Source organism: Stenella coeruleoalba (assembly GCF_951394435.1).
Source record: "Stenella coeruleoalba genome assembly, contig: scaffold_204, whole genome shotgun sequence".
Lineage (NCBI taxonomy): Eukaryota > Metazoa > Chordata > Mammalia > Artiodactyla > Delphinidae > Stenella > Stenella coeruleoalba.
Window position 1 is genome coordinate 73,828 of NW_027646216.1, and position 24,507 is coordinate 98,334.

The 24,507-nt window shown below is 43.7% G+C and overlaps 1 long non-coding RNA gene across 2 annotated transcripts in view; it reads left to right on the forward strand.

Moving 5' to 3' along the window:
* Positions 1-24,507, forward strand: part of LOC307181253 — a 325,092-nt gene that overhangs the window by 72,059 nt on the left and 228,526 nt on the right. The window contains exon 1 of one of the 2 annotated variants that reach the window (XR_013826227.1): positions 22,609-22,674. The exons of the other annotated variant lie outside the window; for it this stretch is intronic. This is a non-coding gene — a long non-coding RNA (uncharacterized lncRNA). Of the gene's footprint in view, positions 1-22,608; positions 22,675-24,507 lie in introns of those variants that run through there. 2 annotated transcript variants of the gene reach the window in all.

The window sequence follows — 24,507 nt, forward strand, 5'->3', positions numbered from 1 at the left end:
GCTGAAGGAAGAATACCTTAAACCTGGGTAGTTGAAACCCGTGGAATGGGTACCATGCAATATGACTTCAAAGGGTCTTCATTTGCTCACCGAACCTCTCCAATCCTATCACTGCTGCGTTTATGCCCCTGTACACATGCTTGATTCTCTTTCGGAGACATAGCAATCCATAGGTTTTAAGATACTTACTAGTCAGGTACATTCTTAGGCGTTTAATATGCGGTGTTGAGTCCATTTCGTTGAGCAAGGAGTAGCTCTTGTCTATTCCATATTTGGCTTAAGGAACTTTATCTGTGCTCATTTCAATCTCTGGTTTTATGCAGCACCCCAACTCTCCTTTCCCCTTAAGACAAGCATAAGTTGCTTTTCTTAATTTGAGACCCTGTTCTGTTCTGTAATTCAGTTCCTGTGTAGCCAAGTTTACATTCCGTGTATTAGTGATATCTTATGATGTTTCTTTTTCTGTGTGACTTATTTCAGTTAGAATCATCATACCTGAATCCACTCTTTGTGCTGCTAAGGGCCTGATGACATAGATTTCATTGCTCAGTGATATTGCTTTGTAAGTAAATACCACAACTTCTTTATCCATTTTTCACTTTCTGCGATGTTGAACTTGTACTGTAAACGAGGTTCTTGTAAACAGAGCCGTTCCATATTTTGGGGTGGCTGTGTCTTTTTGATTTTAATTTCCCTAACCTATAGGACCATAAGTGGAAGTGCCCTAGGCTCTGTTGCTTTGTTTCTTAGATGTTTCAGGAAACACCATACACTTCTCCCGAGTGTCTGTTGGCAATTTACATCCCGCCCATCAGCATAACAAGGCTCCCAGTTCTCCATGGCCTGTCCTGCCTTTCTGGATTTTACACTTTTTTCAGATGGCCCTTTTGACCGGGGGGACGTGAGACTTCATTGTAGTGCAGATTTCCTTTGCAAGCTTGCTTGGTTGGCCAAAAAGGGCGTATGCGTTTTTTCCTGAATATATTCAGGAAAAAACGCATACGCCCTTTTTGGCCAAGTGCATCATTGTGGACGCTCTGCCTCTTTTCCTATGCTTTCAATGCAATTCCAGTCTACCTCCTGAAATCGGTTTCCTGCAATTCTGCCCCGCTTTCAAGTCCTCTTGGCAGCCTTACTTCAGTCTATTTTTGGACGATAGCTGTCATTTATAACTCTGCAGGTTTGTGAATTACAGTGCCCCTGAGCTCCTTTCTTCAACTCGCTTTCTTGTGACCTGGCCGCAACACCGCAGGATGGCTTCAGGCCCTAATCTGGTTCCGGCATGGCACGCTGTGCCTTTGGTTAATTCCTCTTCCTGGTGGGAAATGAGAGTTAAATTTGCCCGTTCAGACACCTCCAGCTAGTCTCTCATTGGTTCTCGCTATTCCTGTTCATCTTCCACAGAAATTGCAATATGGGCCAAACAGGAGGTTAAAGGCGCTGACTCTCCAAGTGGGGAGAGTGTTAGTAAAGCGTCTGGAATGTTGCACCCGAGTACCAGGGTATGAAAACTGAGACATATTTGAACACGTTTCCCGATCACATGGTTGATCATACTCTAGGTTCCACATGCATGTTTTAGCTGAAGGAAGAATACCTTAAACCTGGGTAGTTGTAACCCGTGGAATGGGTACCATGCAATATGACTTCAAACGGTCTTCATTTGCTCACCGAACCTCTCCAATCCTATCACTGCTGTGTTTATGCCCCTGTACACATGCTTGATTCTCTTTCGGAGACATAGCAATCCATAGGTTTTAAGATACTTACTAGTCAGGTACATTCTTAGGCGTTTAATATGGGGTGTTGAGTCCATTTCGTTGAGCAAGGAGTAGTTCTTGTCTATTCCATATTTGGCTTAAGGAACTTTATCTGTGCTCATTTCAATCTCTGGTTTTATGCAGCACCCCATCTCACCTTTACCCTTAAGCAAGCATAAGTTGGTTTTCTAAATTTGAGACCCTGTTCTGTTCTGTAATTCAGTTCCTGTGTAGCCAAGTTTACATTCCATATATTAGTGATATCTTATGATGTTTCTTTTTCTGTGTGACTTATTTCAGTTAGAATCATCATACCTGAATCCACTCATTGTGCTGCTAAGGGCCTGATGACATAGATTGCATTGCTGAGTGATATTGCTTTGTAAGTAAATACCACAAGTTCTTTATCCATTTTTCACTTTCTGCGATGTTGAACTTGTACTGTAAAGGAGTTTCTTGTAAACAGAGCCGTTCCAAACTATGGGGTGGCTGTGTCTTTTTGATTTTAATTTCCCTAAGCTATAGGACCATAAGTGGAAGTGCCCTAGGCTCTGTTGCTTTGTTTTTTAGATGTTTCAGGAAACACCATACACTTCTCCCGAGTGTCTGTTGGCAATTTACATCCCGCCCATCAGCATAACAAGGCTCCCAGTTCTCCATGGCCTGTCCTGCCTTTCTGGATTTTACACTTTTTTCAGATGGCCCTTTTGACCGGGGGGAAGTGAGACTTCATTGTAGTGCAGATTTCCTTTGCAAGCTTGCTTGGTTGGCCAAAAAGTGCGTATGCGTTTTTTCCTAAATATATTGGAAAAAACGCATACGCCCTTTTTGGCCAAGTGCATCATTGTGGACGTTCTGCCTCTTTTCCTATGCTTTCAATGCAATTCCAGTCTACCTCCTGAAATCGGTTTCCTGCAATTCTGCCCCGCTTTCAAGTCCTCTTGGCAGCCTTAATTCAGTCTATTTTTGGACGATAGCTGTCATTTATAACTCTGCAGGTTTGTGAATTACAGTGCCCCTGAGCTCCTTTCTTCAACTCGCTTTCTTGTGACCTGGCCGCAACACCGCAGGATGTCTTCAGGCCCTAATCTGGTTCCGGCATGGCACGCTGTGCCTTTAGTTAATTCCTCTTCCTGGTGGGAAATGAGAGTTAAATTTGCCCGTTCAGACACCTCCAGCTAGTCTCTCATTGGTTCTCGCTATTCCTGTTCATCTTCCACAGAAATTGCAATATGGGCCAAACAGGAGGTTAAAGGCGCTGACTCTCCAAGTGGGGAGAGTGTTAGTAAAGCGTCTGGAATGTTGCACCCGAGTACCAGGGTATGAAAACTGAGACATATTTGAACACGTTTCCCGATCACATGGTTGATCATACTCTAGGTTCCACATGCATGTTTTAGCTGAAGGAAGAATACCTTATACCTGGGTAGTTGTAACCCGTGGAATGGGTACCATGCAATATGACTTCAAACGGTCTTCATTTGCTCACCGAACCTCTCCAATCCTATCACTGCTGTGTTTATGCCCCTGTACACATGCTTGATTCTCTTTCGGAGACATAGCAATCCATAGGTTTTAAGATACTTACTAGTCAGGTACATTCTTAGGCGTTTAATATGGGGTGTTGAGTCCATTTCGTTGAGCAAGGAGTAGTTCTTGTCTATTCCATATTTGGCTTAAGGAACTTTATATGTGCTCATTTCAATCTCTGGTTTTATGCAGCACCCCAACTCACCTTTCCCCTTAAGCAAGCATAAGTTGGTTTTCTAAATTTGAGACCCTGTTCTGTTTTGAAATTCAGTTCCTGTGTAGCCAAGTTTACATTCCGTGTATTAGTGATATCTTATGATGTTTCTTTTTCTGTGTGACTTATTTCAGTTAGAATCATCGTACCTGAATCCACTCATTATGCTGCTATGGGCCTGGTGACATAGATTTCATTGCTGAGTGATACTGCATTGTACGTAAGTACCACAAGTTCTTTATCCATTTTTCACTTTCTGTGATATTGAACTTGTACGGTAAACGAGGTTCTTGTAAACAGAGGCGTCCCAAGCTTTGGGGTGGCTGTGTCTTTTTGATTTTAATTTCCCTAAGCTATAGGACCATAAGTGGAAGTGCCCTAAGCTCTGCTGCTTTGTTTTTTAGATGTTTCAGGAAACACCATACACTTCTCCCGAGTGTCTGTTGGCAATTTACATCCCGCCCATCAGCATAACAAGGCTCCCAGTTCTCCATGGCCTGTCCTGCCTTTCTGGATTTTACACTTTTTTCAGATGGCCCTTTTGACTGGGGGGAAGTGAGACTTCATTGTAGTGCAGATTTCCTTTGCAAGCTTGCTTGGTTGGCCAAAAAGGGCGTATGCGTTTTTTCCTGAATATATTCAGGAAAGAACGCATACGCCCTTTTTGGCCAAGTGCATCATTGTGGACGTTCTGCCTCTTTTCCTATGCTTTCAATGCAATTCCAGTCTACCTCCTGAAATCGGTTTCCTGCAATTCTGCCCCGCTTTCAAGTCCTCTTGGCAGACTTACTTCAGTATATTTTTGGACGATAGCTGTCATTTATAACTCTGCAGGTTTGTGAATTACAGTGCCCCTGAGCTCCTTTCTTCAACTCGCTTTCTTGTGAGCTGGCCGCAACACCGCAGGATGGCTTCAGGCCCTAATCTGGTTCCAGCACGGCACGCTGAGCCTTTGGTTATTTCCTCTTTCTGGTGGGAAATGAGAGTTAAATTTGCCCGTCCAGACACCTCCAGCTAGTCTCTCATTGGTTCTCCCTATTCCTGTTCATCTTCCGCAGAAATTGCAAACTGGGCCAAACAGGAGGTTAAAGGGACTGACTCTCCAAGTGGGGAGAGTGTTAGTAAAGCGTCTGGAATGTTGCACCCGAGTACCAGGGTACGAAAACAGAGACATATTTGAACACGTCTCCAGATCACATGGTTGATCATACTCTAGGTTCCACATGCATGTTTTAGCTGAAGGAAGAATACCTTAAACCTGGGTAGTTGAAACCCGTGGAATGGGTACTATGCAATATGACTTCAAAGCGTCTTCATTTGCTCACCGAACCTGTCCAATTCTATCACTGCTGTGTTTATGGCCCTGTACACATGCTTGATTCTCTTTCGGAGACATAGCAATCCATAGGTTTTAAGATACTTACTAGTCAGGTACATTCTTAGGCATTTAATATGGGGTGTTGAGTCCATTTCGTTGAGCAAGGAGTAGCTCTTGTCTATTCCATATTTGGCTTAAGGAACTTTATCTGTGCTCATTTCAATCTCTGGTTTTATGCAGCACCCCAACTCACCTTTACCCTTAAGCAAGCATAAGTTGGTTTTCTAAATTTGAGACCCTTTTCTGTTCTGTAATTCAGTTCCTGTGTAGCCAAGTTTACATTCCATGTATTAGTGATATCTTATGATGTTTCTTTTTCTGTGTGACTTATTTCAGTTAGAATCATCGTACCTGAATCCACTCATTATGCTGCTACGGGCCTGATGACATAGATTTCATTGCTGAGTGATACTGCATTGTACGTAAGTACCACAAGTTCTTTATCCATTTTTAACTTTCTGTGATATTGAACTTGTACGGTAAACGAGGTTCTTGTAAACAGAGGCGTCCCAAACTTTGGGGTGGCTGTGTCTTTTTGATTTTAATTTCCCTAAGCTATAGGACCATAAGTGGAAGTGCCCTAGGCTCTGTTGCTTTGTTTTTTAGATGTTTCAGGAAACACCATACACTTCTCCCGAGTGTCTGTTGGCAATTTACATCCCGCCCATCAGCATAACAAGGCTCCCAGTTCTCCATGGCCTGTCCTGCCTTTCTGGATTTTACACTTTTTTCAGATGGCCCTTTTGACCAGGGGGAAGTGAGACTTCATTGTAGTGCAGATTTCCTTTGCAAGCTTGCTTGTTTGTGCAAAAAGGGCGTATGCGTTTTTTCCTGAATATGTTCAGGAAAAAACGCATACGCCCTTTTTGGCCAAGTGCATCATTGTGGACGTTCTGCCTCTTTTCCTATGCTTTCAATGCAATTCCAGTCTACCTCCTGAAATCCGTTTCCTGCAATTCTTCCCCGCTTTCAAGTCCTCTTGGCAGCCTTACTTCAGTATATTTTTGGACGATAGCTGTCATTTATAACTCTGCAGGTTTGTGCATTACAGTGCCCCTGAGCTCCTATCTTCAACTCGCTTTCTTCTGACCCGGCCTCAACACCGCAGGATGGCTTCAGGCCCTAATCTGGTTCTGGCACGGCACGCTGAGCCTTTGGTTAATTCCTCTTTCTGGTGGGAAATGAGAGTTAAATTTGCCCGTCCAGACACCTCCAGCTAGCCTCTCATTGGTTCTCACTATTCCTGTTCATCTTCCGCAGAAATTGCAAACTGGGCCAAACAGGAGGTTAAAGGGACTGACTCTCCAAGTCGGGAGAGTGTTAGTAAAGCGTCTGGAATGTTGCACCCGAGTACCAGGGGAGGAAAACTGAGACATATTTGAACACGTCTCCCGTTCCCATGGTTGATCATACTCTGGGTTCCACATGCATGTTTTAGCTGAAGGAAGAATACCTTAAAACTGGAGAGTTGAAACCCGTGGAATGGGTACCATGCAATATGACTTCAAAGGGTCTTCATTTGCTCACGAACCTCTCCAATCCTATCACTGCTGCGTTTATGCCCCTGTACACATGCTTGATTCTCTTTCGGAGACATAGCAATCCATAGGTTTTAAGATACTTACTAGTCAGGTGCATTCTTAGGCGTTTAATATGGGGTTTTGTGTCCATTTCGTTGAGCTAGGAGTAGCTCTTGTCTATTCCATATTTGGCTTAAGGAACTTTATCTGTGCTCATTTCAATCTCTGGTTTTATGCAGCACCCCAACTCACCTTCCCCTTAAGCAAGCATAAGTTGGTTTTCTAAATTTGAGACCCTGTTCTGTTTTGGAATGCAGTTCCTGTGTAGCCAAGTTTACATTCTGTGTATTACTGATATCTTATGATGTTTCTTTTTCTGTGTGACTTATTTCAGTTAGAATCATCGTACCTGAATCCACTCATTATGCTGCTACGGGCCTGATGACATAGATTTCATTGCTGAGTGATACTGCATTGTACGTAAGTACCACAAGTTCTTTATCCATTTTTCACTTTCTGTGATATTGAACTTGTACGGTAAACGAGGTTCTTGTAAACGGAGGCGTCCCAAACTTTGGGGTGGCTGTGTCTTTTTGATTTTAATTTCCCTAAGCTATAGGACCATAAGAAGAAGTGCCCTAGGCTCTGTTGCTTTGTTTTTAGATGTTTCAGGAAACACCATAAGCTTCTCCCAAGTGGTTGTTGGCAATTTACATCCCGCCCATCAGCATAACAAGGCTCCCAGTTCTCCATGGCCTGTCCTGCCTTTCTGGATTTTACACTTTTTTCAGATGGCCCTTTTGACCGGGGGGAAGTGAGACTTCATTGTAGTGCAGATTTCCTTTGCAAGCTTGCTTGGTTGGCCAAAAAGGGCGTATGCGTTTTTTCCTGAATATATTCAGGAAAAAACGCATACGCCCTTTTTGGCCAAGTGCATCATTGTGGACGTTCTGCCTCTTTTCCTATGCTTTCAATGCAATTCCAGTCTACCTCCTGAAATCGGTTTCCTGTAATTCTGCCCCGCTTTCAAGTCCTCTTGGCAGCCTTACTTCAGTCTATTTTTGGACGATAGCTGTCATTTATAACTCTGCAGGTTTGTGAATTACAGTGCCCCTGAGCTCCTTTCTTCAACTCGCTTTCTTGTGACCTGGCCGCAACACCGCAGGATGGCTTCAGACCCTAATCTGGTTCCGGCACGGCACGCTGAGCTTTTGGTTAATTCCTCTTCCTGGTGGGAAATGAGAGTTAAATTTGCCCGTCCAGACACCTCCAGCTAGCCTGTCATTGGTTCTCGCTATTCCTGTTCATCTTCCGCAGAAATTGCAAACTGGGCCAAACAGGAGGTTAAAGGGACTGACTCTCCAAGTGGGGAGAGTGTTAGTAAAGCGTCTGGAATGTTGCACCCGAGTACCAGTGTATGAAAACTGAGACATATTTGAACACGTCTCCCAATCACATGGTTGATCATACTCTAGGTTCCACATGCATGTTTTAGCTGAAGGAACAATACCTTACACCTTGGTAGTTGAAACCCGTGGAATGGGTACCATGCAATATGACTTCAAAGGGTCTTCATTTGCTCACGAACCTCTCCAATCCTATCACTGCTGCATTTATGCCCCTGTACACATGCTTGATTCTCTTTCGGAGACATAGCAATCCATAGGTTTTAAGATACTTACTAGTCAGGTACATTCTTAGGCGTTTAATATGCGGTGTTGAGTCCATTTCGTTGAGCAAGGAGTAGCTCTTGTCTATTCCATATTTGGCTTAAGGAACTTTATCTGTGCTCATTTCAATCTCTGGTTTTATGCAGCACCCCAACTCACCTTTCCCCTTAAGCAAGCATAAGTTGGTTTTCTAAATTTGAGACCCTGTTCTGTTCTGTAATTCAGTTCCTGTGTAGCCAAGTTTACATTCCGTGTATTACTGATATCTTATGATGTTTCTTTTTCTGTGTGACTTATTTCAGTTAGAATCATCATACCTGAATCCACTCATTGTGCTGCTAAGGGCCTGATGACACAGATTTCATTGCTGAGTGATATTGCTTTGTAAGTAAATACCACAACTTCTTTATCCATTTTTCACTTTCTGCGATGTTGAACTTGTACTGTAAACGAGTTTCTTGTAAACAGAGCCGTTCCAAACTTTGGGGTGGCTGTGTCTTTTTGATTTTAATTTCCCTAAGCTATAGGACCATAAGTGGAAGTGCCCTAGGCTCTGTTGCTTTGTTTTTTAGATGTTTCAGGAAACACCATACACTTCTCCCGAGTGTCTGTTGGCAATTTACATCCCACCCATCAGCATAACAAGGCTCCCAGTTCTCCATGGCCTGTCCTACCTTTCTGGATTTTACACTTTTTTCAGATGGCCCTTTTGACCGGGGGGAAGTGAGACTTCATTGTAGTGCAGATTTCCTTTGCAAGCTTGCTTGGTTGGCGAAAAAGGGCGTATGCGTTTTTTCCTGAATATATTCAGGAAAAAACGCATACGCCCTTTTTGGCCAAGTGCATCATTGTGGACGTTCTGCCTCTTTTCCTATGCTTTCAATGCAATTCCAGTCTACCTCCTGAAATCGGTTTCCTGCAATTCTGCCCGCTTTCAAGTCCTCTTGGCAGCCTTACTTCAGTCTATTTTTGGACGATAGCTGTCATTTATAACTCTGCAGGTTTGTGAATTACAGTGCCCCTGAGCTCCTTTCTTCAACTCGCTTTCTTTTGAGCTGGCCGCAACACCGCAGGATGGCTTCAGGCCCTAATCTGGTTCCGGTACGGCACGCTGAGCCTTTGGTTATTTCCTCTTCCTGGTGGGAAATGAGAGTTAAATTTGCCCGTCCAGACACCTCCAGCTAGCCTCTCATTGGTTCTCGCTATTCCTGTTCATCTTCCGCAGAAATTGCAAACTGTGCCAAACAGGAGGTTAAAGGCGCTGACTCTCCAAGTGGGGAGAGTGTTAGTAAAGCGTCTGGAATGTTGCACCCGAGTACCAGGGGAGGAAAACTGAGACATATTTGAACACCTCTCCCGTTCACACGGTTGATCATACTCTGGGTTCCACATGCATGTATTAGCTGAAGGAAGAATACCTTAAACCTGGAGAGTTGAGACCCGTGGAATGGGTACCATGCAATATGACTTCAAAGGGTCTTCATTTGCTCACCGAACTTCTGAAACCCTATCACTGCTGCGTTTATGCCCCTGTACACACGCTTGATTCTCTTTTGGAGACATAGCAATCCATAGGTTTTAAGATACTTATTAGTCAGGTACATTCTTAGGCGTTTAATATGGGGTGTTGAGTCCATTTCGTTGAGCAAGGAGTAGCTCTTGTCTATTCCATATTTGGCTTAAGGAACTTTATCTGTGCTCATTTCAATCTCTGGTTTTATGCAGCACCCCAACTCACCTTTCCCCTTAAGCAAGCATAAGTTGGTTTTCTAAATTTGAGACCCTGTTCTGTTTTGAAATTCAGTTCCTGTGTAGCCAAGTTTACATTCCGTGTATTAGTGATATCTTATGATGTTTCTTTTTCTGTGTGACTTATTTCAGTTAGAATCATCGTACCTGAATCCACTCATTGTGCTGCTAAGGGCCTGATGACATAGATTTCATTGCTGAGTGATACTGCATTGTACGTAAGAACCACAAGTTCTTTATCCATTTTTCACTTTCTGTGATATTGAACTTGTACGGTAAACGAGGTTCTTGTAAACAGAGCCGTTCCAAACTTTGGGGTGGCTGTGTCTTTTTCATTTTAATTTCCCTAAGCTATAGGACCATAAGTGGAAGTGCCCTAGGTTCTGTTGCTTTGTTTTTTAGTTGTTTCAGGAAACACCATACACTTCTCCCAAGTGGTTCTTGGCAATTTACATCCCGCCCATCAGCATAACAAGGCTCCCAGTTCTCCATGGCCTGTCCTGCCTTTCTGGATTTTACACTTTTTTCAGATGGCCCTTTTGACCGGGGGGAAGTGAGACTTCATTGTAGTGCAGATTTCCTTTGCAAGCTTGCTTGGTTGGCCAAAAAGGGCGTATGCGTTTTTTCCTGAATATATTCAGGAAAAAACGCATACGCCCTTTTTGGCCAAGTGCATCATTGTGGACGTTCTGCCTCTTTTCCTATGCTTTCAATGCAATTCCAGTCTACCTCCTGAAATCGGTTTCCTGCAATTCTGCCCCGCTTTCAAGTCCTCTTGGCAGCCTTACTTCAGTCTATTTTTGGACGATAGCTGTCATTTATAACTCTGCAGGTTTGTGAATTACAGTGCCCCTGAGCTCCTTTCTTCAACTCGCTTTCTTTTGACCTGGCCGCAACACCGCAGGATGCCTTCAGGCCCTAATCTCGTTCTGGCACAGCATGATGAGCCTTTGGTTAATTCCTCTTCCTGGTGGGAAATGAGAGTTAAATTTGCCCGTCCAGACACCTCCAGCTAGCCTCTCATTGGTTCTCACTATTCCTGTTCATCTTCCGCAGAAATTGCAAACTGGGCCAAACAGGAGGTTAAAGGGACTGACTCTCCAAGTCGGGAGAGTGTTAGTAAAGCATCTGGAATGTTGCACCCGAGTACCAGGGGAGGAAAACTGAGACATATTTGAACACGTCTCCCGTTCACATGGTTGATCATACTCTGGGTTCCACATGCATGTTTTAGCTGAAGGAAGAATACCTGAAAACTGGAGAGTTGAAACCCGTGGAATGGGTACCATGCAATATGACTTCAAAGGGTCTTCATTTGCTCACCGAACCTCTCCAATCCTATTACTGCTGCGTTTATGCCCCTGTACACACGCTTGATTCTCTTTTGGAGACATAGCAATCCATAGGTTTTAAGATACTTACTAGCCATGTACATTCTTAGGCGTTTAATATGGGGTTTTGAGTCCATTTCGTTGAGCAAGGAGTAGCTCTTGTCTATTCCATATTTGGCTTAAGGAACTTTATCTGTGCTCATTTCAATCTCTGGTTTTATGCAGCACCCCAACTCACCTTTCCCCTTAAGCAAGCATAAGTTGGTTTTCTAAATTTGAGACCCTGTTCTGTTTTGGAATGCAGTTCCTGTGTAGCCAAGTTTACATTCCGTGTATTAGTGATATCTTATGATGTTTCTTTTTCTGTGTGACTTATTTCAGTTAGAATCATCATACCTGAATCCACTCATTGTGCTGCTAAGGGCCTGATGACACAGATTTCATTGCTGAGTGATATTGCTTTGTAAGTAAATACCACAACTTCTTTATCCATTTTTCACTTTCTGCGATGTTGAACTTGTACTGTAAACGAGGTTCTTGTAAACAGAGCCGTTCCAAACTTTGGGGTGGCTGTGTCTTTTTCATTTTAATTTCCCTAAGCTATAGGACCATAAGTGGAAGTGCCCTAGGTTCTGTTGCTTTGTTTTTTAGTTGTTTCAGGAAACACCATACACTTCTCCCAAGTGGTTCTTGGCAATTTACATCCCGCCCATCAGCATAACAAGGCTCCCAGTTCTCCATGGCCTGTCCTGCCTTTCTGGATTTTACACTTTTTTCAGATGGCCCTTTTGACCGGAGGGAAGTGAGACTTCATTGTAGTGCAGATTTCCTTTGCAAGCTTGCTTGGTTGGCCAAAAAGGGCGTATGCGTTTTTTCCTGAATATATTCAGGAAAAAACGCATACGCCCTTTTTGGCCAAGTGCATCATTGTGGACGTTCTGCCTCTTTTCCTATGCTTTCAATGCAATTCCAGTCTACCTCCTGAAATCGGTTTCCTGCAATTCTGCCCCGCTTTCAAGTCCTCTTGGCAGCCTTACTTCAGTCTATTTTTGGACGATAGCTGTCATTTATAACTCTGCAGGTTTGTGAATTACAGTGCCCCTGAGCTCCTTTCTTCAACTCGCTTTCTTGTGAGCTGGCCGCAACACCGCAGGATGCCTTCAGGCCCTAAACTGGTTCTGGCACAGCATGATGAGCCTTTGGTTAATTCCTCTTCCTGGTGGGAAATGAGAGTTAAATTTGCCCGTCCAGACACCTCCAGCTAGCCTCTCATTGGTTCTCGCTATTCCTGTTCATCTTCCGCAGAAATTGCAAACTGGGCCAAACAGGAGGTTAAAGGGACTGACTCTCCAAGTCGGGAGAGTGTTAGTAAAGCGTCTGGAATGTTGCACCCGAGTACCAGGGGAGGAAAACTGAGACATATTTGAACACGTCTCCCGTTCACATGGTTGATCATACTCTGGGTTCCACATGCATGTTTTAGCTGAAGGAAGAATACCTTAAAACTGGAGAGTTGAAACCCGTGGAATGGGTACCATGCAATATGACTTCAAAGGGTCTTCATTTGCTCACGAACCTCTCCAATCCTATCACTGCTGCGTTTATGCCCCTGTACACATGCTTGATTCTCTTTCGGAGACATAGCAATCCATAGGTTTTAAGATACTTACTAGTCAGGTGCATTCTTTGGCGTTTAATATGGGGTTTTGTGTCCATTTCGTTGAGCTAGGAGTAGCTCTTGTCTATTCCATATTTGGCTTAAGGAACTTTATCTGTGCTCATTTCAATCTCTGGTTTTATGCAGCACCCCAACTCACCTTTCCCCTTAAGCAAGCATAAGTTGGTTTTCTAAATTTGAGACCCTGTTCTGTTTTGGAATGCAGTTCCTGTGTAGCCAAGTTTACATTCCGTGTATTAGTGATATCTTATGATGTTTCTTTTTCTGTGTGACTTATTTCAGTTAGAATCATCGTACCTGAATCCACTCATTATGCTGCTACGGGCCTGATGACGTAGATTTCATTGCTGAGTGATACTGCATTGTAGGTAAGTACCACAAGTTCTTTATCCATTTTTCACTTTCTGTGATATTGAACTTGTACGGTAAACGAGGTTCTTGTAAACGGAGGCGTCCCAAACTTTGGGGTGGCTGTGTCTTTTTGATTTTAATTTCCCTAAGCTATAGGACCATAAGCAGAAGTGCCCTAGGCTCTGTTGCTTTGTTTTTAGATGTTTCAGGAAACACCATACGCTTCTCCCAAGTGGTTGTTGGCAATTTACATCCCGCCCATCAGCATAACAAGGCTCCCAGTTCTCCATGGCCTGTCCTGCCTTTCTGGATTTTACACTTTTTTCAGATGGCCCTTTTGACCGGGGGGGAAGTGAGACTTCATTGTAGTGCAGATTTCCTTTGCAAGCTTGCTTGGTTGGCCAAAAAGGGCGTATGCGTTTTTTCCTGAATATATTCAGGAAAAAACGCATACGCCCTTTTTGGCCAAGTGCATCATTGTGGACGTTCTGCCTCTTTTCCTATGCTTTCAATGCAATTCCAGTCTACCTCCTGAAATCGGTTTCCTGCAATTCTGCCCCGCTTTCAAGTCCTCTTGGCAGCCTTACTTCAGTCTATTTTTGGACGATAGCTGTCATTTATAACTCTGCAGGTTTGTGAATTACAGTGCCCCTGAGCTCCTTTCTTCAACTCGCTTTCTTGTGACCTGGCCGCAACACCGCAGGATGGCTTCAGGCCCTAATCTGGTTCCGGCACGGCACGCTGAGCCTTTGGTTAATTCCTCTTCCTGGTGGGAAATGAGAGTTAAATTTGCCCGTCCTGACACCTCCAGCTAGCCTCTCATTGGTTCTCGCTATTCCTGTTCATCTTCCGCAGAAATTGCAAACTGTGCCAAACAGGAGGTTAAAGGCGCTGACTCTCCAAGTGGGGAGAGTGTTAGTAAAGCGTCTGGAATGTTGCACCCGAGTACCAGGGTACGAAAACTGAGACATATTTGAACACGTCTCCCGATCACATGGATGATCATACTCTGGGTTCCACATGCATGTTTTAGCTGAAGGAAGAATACCTAAAACCTGGGTAGTTGAAACCCGTGGAATGGGTACCATGCAATATGACTTCAAAGGGTCTTCATTTGCTCACCAAACATCTCCAATCCTATCACTGCTGCGTTTATGCCCTGTACACATGCTTGATTCTCTTTCGGAGACATAGCAATCCATAGGTTTTAAGATACTTACTAGTCAGGTACATTCTTAGGCGTTTAATATGCGGTGTTGAGTCCATTTCGTTGAGCTAGGAGTAGCTCTTGTCTATTCCATATTTGGCTTAAGGAACTTTATCTGTGCTCATTTCAATCTCTGGTTTTATGCAGCACCCCACCTCACCTTTACCCTTAAGCAAGCATAAGTTGGTTTTCTAAATTTGAGAACCTGTTGTGTTCTGTAATTCAGTTCCTGTGTAGCCAAGTTTACATTCCGTGTATTACTGATATCTTATGATGTTTCTTTTTCTGTGTGACTTATTTCAGTTAGAATCATCGTACCTGAATCCACTCATTATGCTGCTACGGGCCTGATGACATAGATTTCATTGCTGAGTGATACTGCATTGTACGTAAGTACCACAAGTTCTTTATCCATTTTTCACTTTCTGTGATATTGAACTTGTACGGTAAACGAGGTTCTTGTAAACAGAGGCGTCCCAAACTTTGGGGTGGCTGTGTCTTTTTGATTTTAATTTCCCTAAGCTATAGGACCATAAGTGGAAGTGCCCTAGGCTCTGTTGCTTTGTTTTTTAGATGTTTCAGGAAACACCATACACTTCTCCCGAGTGTCTGTTGGCAATTTACATCCCGCCCATCAGCATAACAAGGCTCCCAGTTCTCCATGGCCTGTCCTGCCTTTCTGGATTTTACACTTTTTTCAGATGGCCCTTTTGACCGGGGGGAAGTGAGACTTCATTGTAGTGCAGATTTCCTTTGCAAGTTTGCTTGGTTGGCCAAAAAGGGCGTATGCGTTTTTTCCTGAATATATTCAGGAAAAAACGCATACGCCCTTTTTGGCCAAGTGCATCATTGTGGACGTTCTGCCTCTTTTCCTATGCTTTCAATGCAATTCCAGTCTACCTCCTGAAATCGGTTTCCTGCAATTCTGCCCCGCATTCAAGTCCTCTTGGCAGCCTTACTTCAGTCTATTTTTGGACGATAGCTGTCATTTATAACTCTGCAGGTTTGTGAATTACAGTGCCCCTGAGCTCCTTTCTTCAACTCGCTTTCTTGTGACCTGGCCGCAACACCGCAGGATGGCTTCAGGCCCTAATCTGGTTCCGGCCCGGCATGCTGAGCCTTTGGTTAATTCCTCTTCCTGGTGGGAAATGAGAGTTAAATTTGCCCGTCCAGACACCTCCAGCTAGCCTCTCATTGGTTCTCACTATTCCTGTTCATCTTCCACAGAAATTGCAAACTGGGCCAAACAGGAGGTTAAAGGGACTGACTCTCCAAGTCGGGAGAGTGTTAGTAAAGCATCTGGAATGTTGCACCCGAGTACCAGGGGAGGAAAACTGAGACATATTTGAACACGTCTCCCGTTCACATGGTTGATCATACTCTGGGTTCCACATGCATGTTTTAGCTGAAGGAAGAATACCTTACACCTGGGTAGTTGAAACCCGTGGAATGGGTACCATGCAATATGACTTCAAAGGGTCTTCATTTGCTCACCGAACCTCTCCAATCCTATTACTGCTGCGTTTATGCCCCTGTACACACGCTTGATTCTCTTTTGGAGACATAGCAATCCATAGGTTTTAAGATACTTACTAGTCATGTACATTCTTAGGCGTTTAATATGGGGTTTTGAGTCCATTTCGTTGAGCAAGGAGTAGCTCTTGTCTATTCCATATTTGGCTTAAGGAACTTTATCTGTGCTCATTTCAATCTCTGGTTTTATGCAGCACCCCAATTCACCTTTCCCCTTAAGCAAGCATAAGTTGGTTTTCTAAATTTGAGACCCTGTTCTGTTTTGGAATGCAGTTCCTGTGTAGCCAAGTTTACATTCCGTGTATTAGTGATATCTTATGATGTTTCTTTTTCTGTGTGACTTATTTCAGTTAGAATCATCATACCTGAATCCACTCATTGTGCTGCTAAGGGCCTGATGACACAGATTTCATTGCTGAGTGATATTGCTTTGTAAGTAAATACCACAACTTCTTTATCCATTTTTCACTTTCTGCGATGTTGAACTTGTACTGTAAACGAGGTTCTTGTAAACAGAGCCGTTCCAAACTTTGGGGTGGCTGTGTCTTTTTCATTTTAATTTCCCTAAGCTATAGGACCATAAGTGGAAGTGCCCTAGGTTCTGTTGCTTTGTTTTTTAGTTGTTTCAGGAAACACCATACACTTCTCCCAAGTGGTTCTTGGCAATTTACATCCCGCCCATCAGCATAACAAGGCTCCCAGTTCTCCATGGCCTGTCCTGCCTTTCTGGATTTTACACTTTTTTCAGATGGCCCTTTTGACCTGGGGGAAGTGAGACTTCATTGTAGTGCAGATTTCCTTTGCAAGCTTGCTTGGTTGGCCAAAAAGGGCGTATGCGTTTTTTCCTGAATATATTCAGGAAAAAACGCATACGCCCTTTTTGGCCAAGTGCATCATTGTGGACGTTCTGCCTCTTTTCCTATGCTTTCAATGCAATTCCAGTCTACCTCCTGAAATCGGTTTCCTGCAATTCTGCCCCGCATTCAAGTCCTCTTGGCAGCCTTACTTCAGTCTATTTTTGGACGATAGCTGTCATTTATAACTCTGCAGGTTTGTGAATTACAGTGCCCCTGAGCTCCTTTCTTCAACTCGCTTTCTTGTGACCTGGCCGCAACACCGCAGGATGCCTTCAGGCCCTAAACTGGTTCTGGCACGGCATGATGAGCCTTTGGTTAATTCCTCTTCCTGGTGGGAAATGAGAGTTAAATTTGCCCGTCCAGACACCTCCAGCTAGCCTCTCATTGGTTCTCGCTATTCCTGTTCATCTTCCGCAGAAATTGCAAACTGGGCCAAACAGGAGGTTAAAGGGACTGACTCTCCAAGTCGGGAGAGTGTTAGTAAAGCGTCTGGAATGTTGCACCCGAGTACCAGGGGAGGAAAACTGAGACATATTTGAACACGTCTCCCGTTCACATGGTTGATCATACTCTGGGTTCCACATGCATATTTTAGCTGAAGGAAGAATACCTTAAAACTGGAGAGTTGAAACCCGTGTAATGGGTACCATGCAATATGACTTCAAAGGGTCTTCATTTGCTCACGAACCTCTCCAATCCTATCACTGCTGCGTTTATGCCCCTGTACACATGCTTGATTCTCTTTCGGAGACATAGCAATCCATAGGTTTTAAGATACTTACTAGTCAGGTGCATTCTTAGGCGTTTAATATGGGGTTTTGTGTCCATTTCGTTGAGCTAGGAGTAGCTCTTGTCTATTCCATATTTGGCTTAAGGAACTTTATCTGTGCTCATTTCAATCTCTGGTTTTATGCAGCACCCCAACTCACCTTTCCCCTTAAGCAAGCATAAGTTGGTTTTCTAAATTTGAGACCCTGTTCTGTTTTGGAATGCAGTTCCTGTGTAGCCAAGTTTACATTCCATGTATTAGTGATATCTTATGATGTTTCTTTTTCTGTGTGACTTATTTCAGTTAGAATCATCGTACCTGAATCCACTCATTATGCTGCTACGGGCCTGATGACATAGATTTCATTGCTGAGTGATACTGCATTGTACGTAAGTACCACAAGTTCTTTATCCATTTTTCACTTTCTGTGATATTGAACTTGTACGGTAAACGAGGTTCTTGTAAACGGAGGCGTCCCAAACTTTGGGGTGGCTGTGTCTTTTTCATTTTAATTTCCCTAAGCTATAGGACCATAAGCAGAAGTGCCCTAGGCTCTGTTGCTTTGTTTTTAGATGTTTCAGGAAACACCATACGCTTCTCCCAAGTGGTTGTTGGCAATTTACATCCCGCCCATCAGCATAACAAGGCTCCCAGTTCTCCATGGCCTGTCCTGCCTTTCTGGATTTTACACTTTTTTCAGATGGCCCTTTTGACCGGGGGGAAGTGAGACTTCATTGTAGTGCAGATTTCCTTTGCAAGCTTGCTTGGTTGGCCAAAAAGGGCGTATGCGTTTTTTCCTGAATATATTCAGGAAAAAACGCATACGCACTTTTTGGCCAAGTGCATCATTGTGGACGTTCTGCCTCTTTTCCTATGCTTTCAATGCAATTCCAGTCTACCTCCTGAAATCGGTTTCCTGCAATTCTGCCCCGCTTTCAAGTCCTCTTGGCAGCCTTACTTCAGTCTATTTTTGGACGATAGCTGTCATTTATAACTCTGCAGGTTTGTGAATTACAGTGCCCCTGAGCTCCTTTCTTCAACTCGCTTTCTTGTGACCTGGCCGCAACACCGCAGGATGGCTTCAGGCCCTAATCTGGTTCCGGCACGGCACGCTGAGCCTTTGGTTAATTCCTCTTCCTGGTGGGAAATGAGAGTTAAATTTGCCCGTCCAGACACCTCCAGCTAACCTCTCATTGGTTCTCGCTATTCCTGTTCATCTTCCGCAGAAATTGCAAACTGGGCCAAACAGGAGGTTAAAGGGACTGACTCTCCAAGTCTGGAGAGTGTTAGTAAAGCGTCTGGAATGTTGCACCCGAGTACCAGGGTACGAAAACTGAGACATATTTGAACACGTCTCCCAATCACATGGTTGATCATACTCTAGGTTCCACATGCATGTTTTAGCTGAAGGAACAATACCTTACACCTGGGTAGTTGAAACCCGTGGAATGGGTACCATGCAATATGACTTCAAAGGGTCTTCATTTGCTCACCGAACCTCTCCAATCCTATTACTGCTGCGTTTATGCCCCTGTACACACGCTTGATTCTCTTTTGGAGACATAGCAATCCATAGGTTTTAAGATACTTACTAGTCATGTACATTCTTAGGCGTTTAATATGGGGTTTTGAGTCCATTTCGTTGAGCAAGGAGTAGCTCTTGTCTATTCCATATTTGGCTTAAGGAACTTTATCTGTGCTCATTTCAATCTCTGGTTTTATGCTGCACCCCAACTCACCTTTCCCCTTAAGCAAGCATAAGTTGGTTTTCTAAATTTGAGACCCTGTTCTGTTTTGGAATGCAGTTCCTGTGTAGCCAAGTTTACATTCCGTGTATTAGTGATATCTTATGATGTTTCTTTTTCTGTGTGACTTATTTCAGTTAGAATCATCATACCTGAATCCACTCATTGTGCTGCTAAGGGCCTGATGACACAGATTTCATTGCTGAGTGATATTGCTTTGTAAGTAAATACCACAACTTCTTTATCCATTTTTCACTTTCTGCGATGTTGAACTTGTACTGTAAACGAGGTTCTTGTAAACAGAGCCGTTCCAAACTTTGGGGTGGCTGTGTCTTTTTCATTTTAATTTCCCTAAGCTATAGGACCATAAGTGGAAGTGCCCTAGGTTCTGTTGCTTTGTTTTTTAGTTGTTTCAGGAAACACCATACACTTCTCCCAAGTGGTTCTTGGCAATTTACATCCCGCCCATCAGCATAACAAGGCTCCCAGTTCTCCATGGCCTGTCCTGCCTTTCTGGATTTTACACTTTTTTCAGATGGCCCTTTTGACCGGGGGGAAGTGAGACTTCATTGTAGTGCAGATTTCCTTTGCAAGCTTGCTTGGTTGGCCAAAAAGGGCGTATGCGTTTTTTCCTGAATATATTCAGGAAAAAACGCATACGCCCTTTTTGGCCAAGTGCATCATTGTGGACGTTCTGCCTCTTTTCCTATGCTTTCAATGCAATTCCAGTCTACCTCCTGAAATCGGTTTCCTGCAATTCTGCCCCGCTTTCAAGTCCTCTTGGCAGCCTTACTTCAGTCTATTTTTGGACGATAGCTGTCATTTATAACTCTGCAGGTTTGTGAATTACAGTGCCCCTGAGCTCCTTTCTTCAACTCGCTTTCTTGTGACCTGGCCGCAACACCGCAGGATGGCTTCAGGCCCTAATCTGGTTCCGGCACGGCACGCTGAGCCTTTGGTTAATTCCTCTTCCTGGTGGGAAATGAGAGTTAAATTTGCCCGTCCAGACACCTCCAGCTAGCCTCTCATTGGTTCTCGCTATTCCTGTTCATCTTCCGCAGAAATTGCAAACTGGGCCAAACAGGAGGTTAAAGGGACTGACTCTCCAAGTCGGGAGAGTGTTAGTAAAGCGTCTGGAATGTTGCACCCGAGTACCAGGGTACGAAAACTGAGACATATTTGAACACGTCTCCCAATCACATGGTTGATCATACTCTAGGTTCCACATGCATGTTTTAGCTGAAGGAACAATACCTTAAACCTGGAGAGTTGAGACCCGTGTAATGGGTACAATGCAATATGACTTCAAAGGGTCTTCATTTGCTCACGAACCTCTCCAATCCTATCACTGCTGCATTTATGCCCCTGTACACATGCTTGATTCTCTTTCGGAGACATAGCAATCCATAGGTTTTAAGATACTTACTAGTCAGGTACATTCTTAGGCGTTTAATATGCGGTGTTGAGTCCATTTCGTTGAGCAAGGAGTAGCTCTTGTCTATTCCATATTTGGCTTAAGGAACTTTATCTGTGCTCATTTCAATCTCTGGTTTTATGCAGCACCCCAACTCACCTTTCCCCTTAAGCAAGCATAAGTTGGTTTTCTAAATTTGAGACCCTGTTCTGTTCTGTAATTCAGTTCCTGTGTAGCCAAGTTTACATTCCATGTATTACTGATATCTTATGATGTTTCTTTTTCTGTGTGACTTATTTCAGTTAGAATCATCATACCTGAATCCACTCATTGTGCTGCTAAGGGCCTGATGACACAGATTTCATTGCTGAGTGATATTGCTTTGTAAGTAAATACCACAACTTCTTTATCCATTTTTCACTTTCTGCGATGTTGAACTTGTACTGTAAACGAGTTTCTTGTAAACAGAGCCGTTCCAAACTTTGGGGTGGCTGTGTCTTTTTGATTTTAATTTCCCTAAGCTATAGGACCATAAGTGGAAGTGCCCTAGGCTCTGTTGCTTTGTTTTTTAGATGTTTCAGGAAACACCATACACTTCTCCCAAGTGTCTGTTGGCAATTTACATCCCGCCCATCAGCATAACAAGGCTCCCAGTTCTCCATGGCCTGTCCTGCCTTTCTGGATTTTACACTTTTTTCAGATGGCCCTTTTGACCGGGGGGAAGTGAGACTTCATTGTAGTGCAGATTTCCTTTACAAGTTTGCTTGGTTGGCCAAAAAGGGCGTATGCGTTTTTTCCTGAATATATTCAGGAAAAAACGCATACGCCCTTTTTGGCCAAGTGCATCATTGTGGACGTTCTGCCTCTTTTCCTATGCTTTCAATGCAATTCCAGTCTACCTCCTGAAATCGGTTTCCTGCAATTCTGCCCCGCTTTCAAGTCCTCTTGGCAGCTTTACTTCAGTCTATTTTTGGACGATAGCTGTCATTTATAACTCTGCAGGTTTGTGAATTACAGTGCCCCTGAGCTCCTTTCTTCAACTCGCTTTCTTGTGACCTGGCCGCAACACCGCAGGATGTCTTCAGGCCCTAATCTGGTTCCGGCACGGCACGCTGAGCCTTTGGTTAATTCCTCTTCCTGGTGGGAAATGAGAGTTAAATTTGCCCATCCAGACACCTCCAGCTAGTCTCTCATTGGTTCTCGCTATTCCTGTTCATCTTCCACAGAAACTGCAAACTGGGCCAAACAGGAGGTTAAAGGGACTGACTCTCCAAGTCGGGAGAGTGTTAGTAAAGCGTCTGGAATGTTGCACCCGAGTACCAGGGGAGGATAACTGAGACATATTTGAACACGTCTCCCGTTCACATGGTTGATCATACTCTGGGTTCCACATGCATGTTTTAGCTGAAGGAAGAATACCTTAAACCTGGAGAGTTGAGACCCGTGTAATGGGTACCATGCAATATGACTTCAAAGGGTCTTCATTTGCTCACCGAACCTCTCCAATCCTATCACTGCTGCGTTTATGCCCCTGTACACACGCTTGATTCTCTTTTGGAGACATAGCAATCCATAGGTTTTAAGATACTTACTAGTCAGGTACATTCTTAGGCGTTTAATATGGGGTGTTGAGTCCATTTCGTTGAGCAAGGAGTAGCTCTTGTCTATTCCATATTTGGCTTAAGGAACTTTATCTGTGTTCATTTCGATCTCTGGTTTTATGCAGCACCCCAACTCACCTTTCCCCTTAAGCAAGCATAAGTTGGTTTTCTAAATTTGAGACCCTGTTCTGTTTTGGAATGCAGTTCCTGTGTAGCCAAGTTTACATTCCGTGTATTAGTGATATCTTATGATGTTTCTTTTTCTGTGTGACTTATTTCAGTTAGAATCATCGTACCTGTATCCACTCATTATGCTGCTACGGGCCTGATGACATAGATTTCATTGCTGAGTGATACCGCATTGTACGTAAGTACCACAAGTTCTTTATCCATTTTTCACTTTCTGTGATATTGAACTTGTACGGTAAACGAGGTTCTTGTAAACGGAGGCGTCCCAAACTTTGGGATGGCTGTGTGTTTTTGATTTTAATTTCCCTAAGCTATAGGACCATAAGTGGAAGTGCCCTAGGCTCTGTTGCTTTGTTTTTTAGATGTTTCAGGAAACACCATACACTTCTCCCGAGTGGTTCTTGGCAATTTACATCCCGCCCATCAGCATAACAAGGCTCCCAGTCCTCCATGGCCTGTCCTGCCTTTCTGGATTTTACACTTTTTTCAGATGGCCCTTTTGACCGGGGGGAAGTGAGACTTCATTGTAGTGCAGATTTCCTTTGCAAGCTTGCTTGGTTGGCCAAAAAGGGCGTACGCGTTTTTTCCTGAATATATTCAGGAAAAAACGCATACGCCCTTTTTGGCCAAGTGCATCATTGTGGACGTTCTGCCTCTTTTCCTATGCTTTCAATGCAATTCCAGTCTACCTCCTGAAATCGGTTTCCTGCAATTCTGCCCCGCTTTCAAGTCCTCTTGGCAGCCTTACTTCAGTCTATTTTTGGACGATAGCTGTCATTTATAACTCTGCAGGTTTGTGAATTACAGTGCCCCTGAGCTCCTTTCTTCAACTCGCTTTCCTGTGACCTGGCCGCAACACCGCAGGATGCCTTCAGGCCCTAAACTGGTTCTGGCACAGCATGATGAGCCTTTGGTTAATTCCTCTTCCTGGTGGGAAATGAGAGTTAAATTTGCCCGTCCAGACACCTCCAGCTAGCCTCTCATTGGTTCTCGCTATTCCTGTTCATCTTCCGCAGAAATTGCAAACTGGGCCAAACAGGAGGTTAAAGGGACTGACTCTCCAAGTCGGGAGAGTGTTAGTAAAGCGTCTGGAATGTTGCACCCGAGTACCAGGGGAGGAAAACTGAGACATATTTGAACACGTCTCCCGTTCACATGGTTGATCATACTCTGGGTTCCACATGCTTGTTTTAGCTGAAGGAAGAATACCTTAAAACTGGAGAGTTGAAACCCGTGTAATGGGTACCATGCAATATGACTTCAAAGGGTCTTCATTTGCTCACGAACCTCTCAAATCCTATCACTGCTGCGTTTATGCCCCTGTACACATGCTTGATTCTCTTTCGGAGACATAGCAATCCATAGGTTTTAAGATACTTACTAGTCAGGTGCATTCTTAGGCGTTTAATATGGGGTTTTGTGTCCATTTCGTTGAGCTAGGAGTAGCTCTTGTCTATTCCATATTTGGCTTAAGGAACTTTATCTGTGCTCATTTCAATCTCTGGTTTTATGCAGCACCCCAACTCACCTTTCCCCTTAAGCAAGCATAAGTTGGTTTTCTAAATTTGAGACCCTGTTCTGTTTTGGAATGCAGTTCCTGTGTAGCCAAGTTTACATTCCGTGTATTAGTGATATCTTATGATGTTTCTTTTTCTGTGTGACTTATTTCAGTTAGAATCATCGTACCTGAATCCACTCATTATGCTGCTACGGGCCTGATGACATAGATTTCATTGCTGAGTGATACTGCATTGTACGTAAGTACCACAAGTTCTTTATCCATTTTTCACTTTCTGTGATATTGAACTTGTACGGTAAACGAGGTTCTTGTAAACGGAGGCGTCCCAAACTTTGGGATGGCTGTGTGTTTTTGATTTTAATTTCCCTAAGCTATAGGACCATAAGTGGAAGTGCCCTAGGCTCTGTTGCTTTGTTTTTTAGATGTTTCAGGAAACACCATACACTTCTCCCGAGTGGTTCTTGGCAATTTACATCCCGCCCATCAGCATAA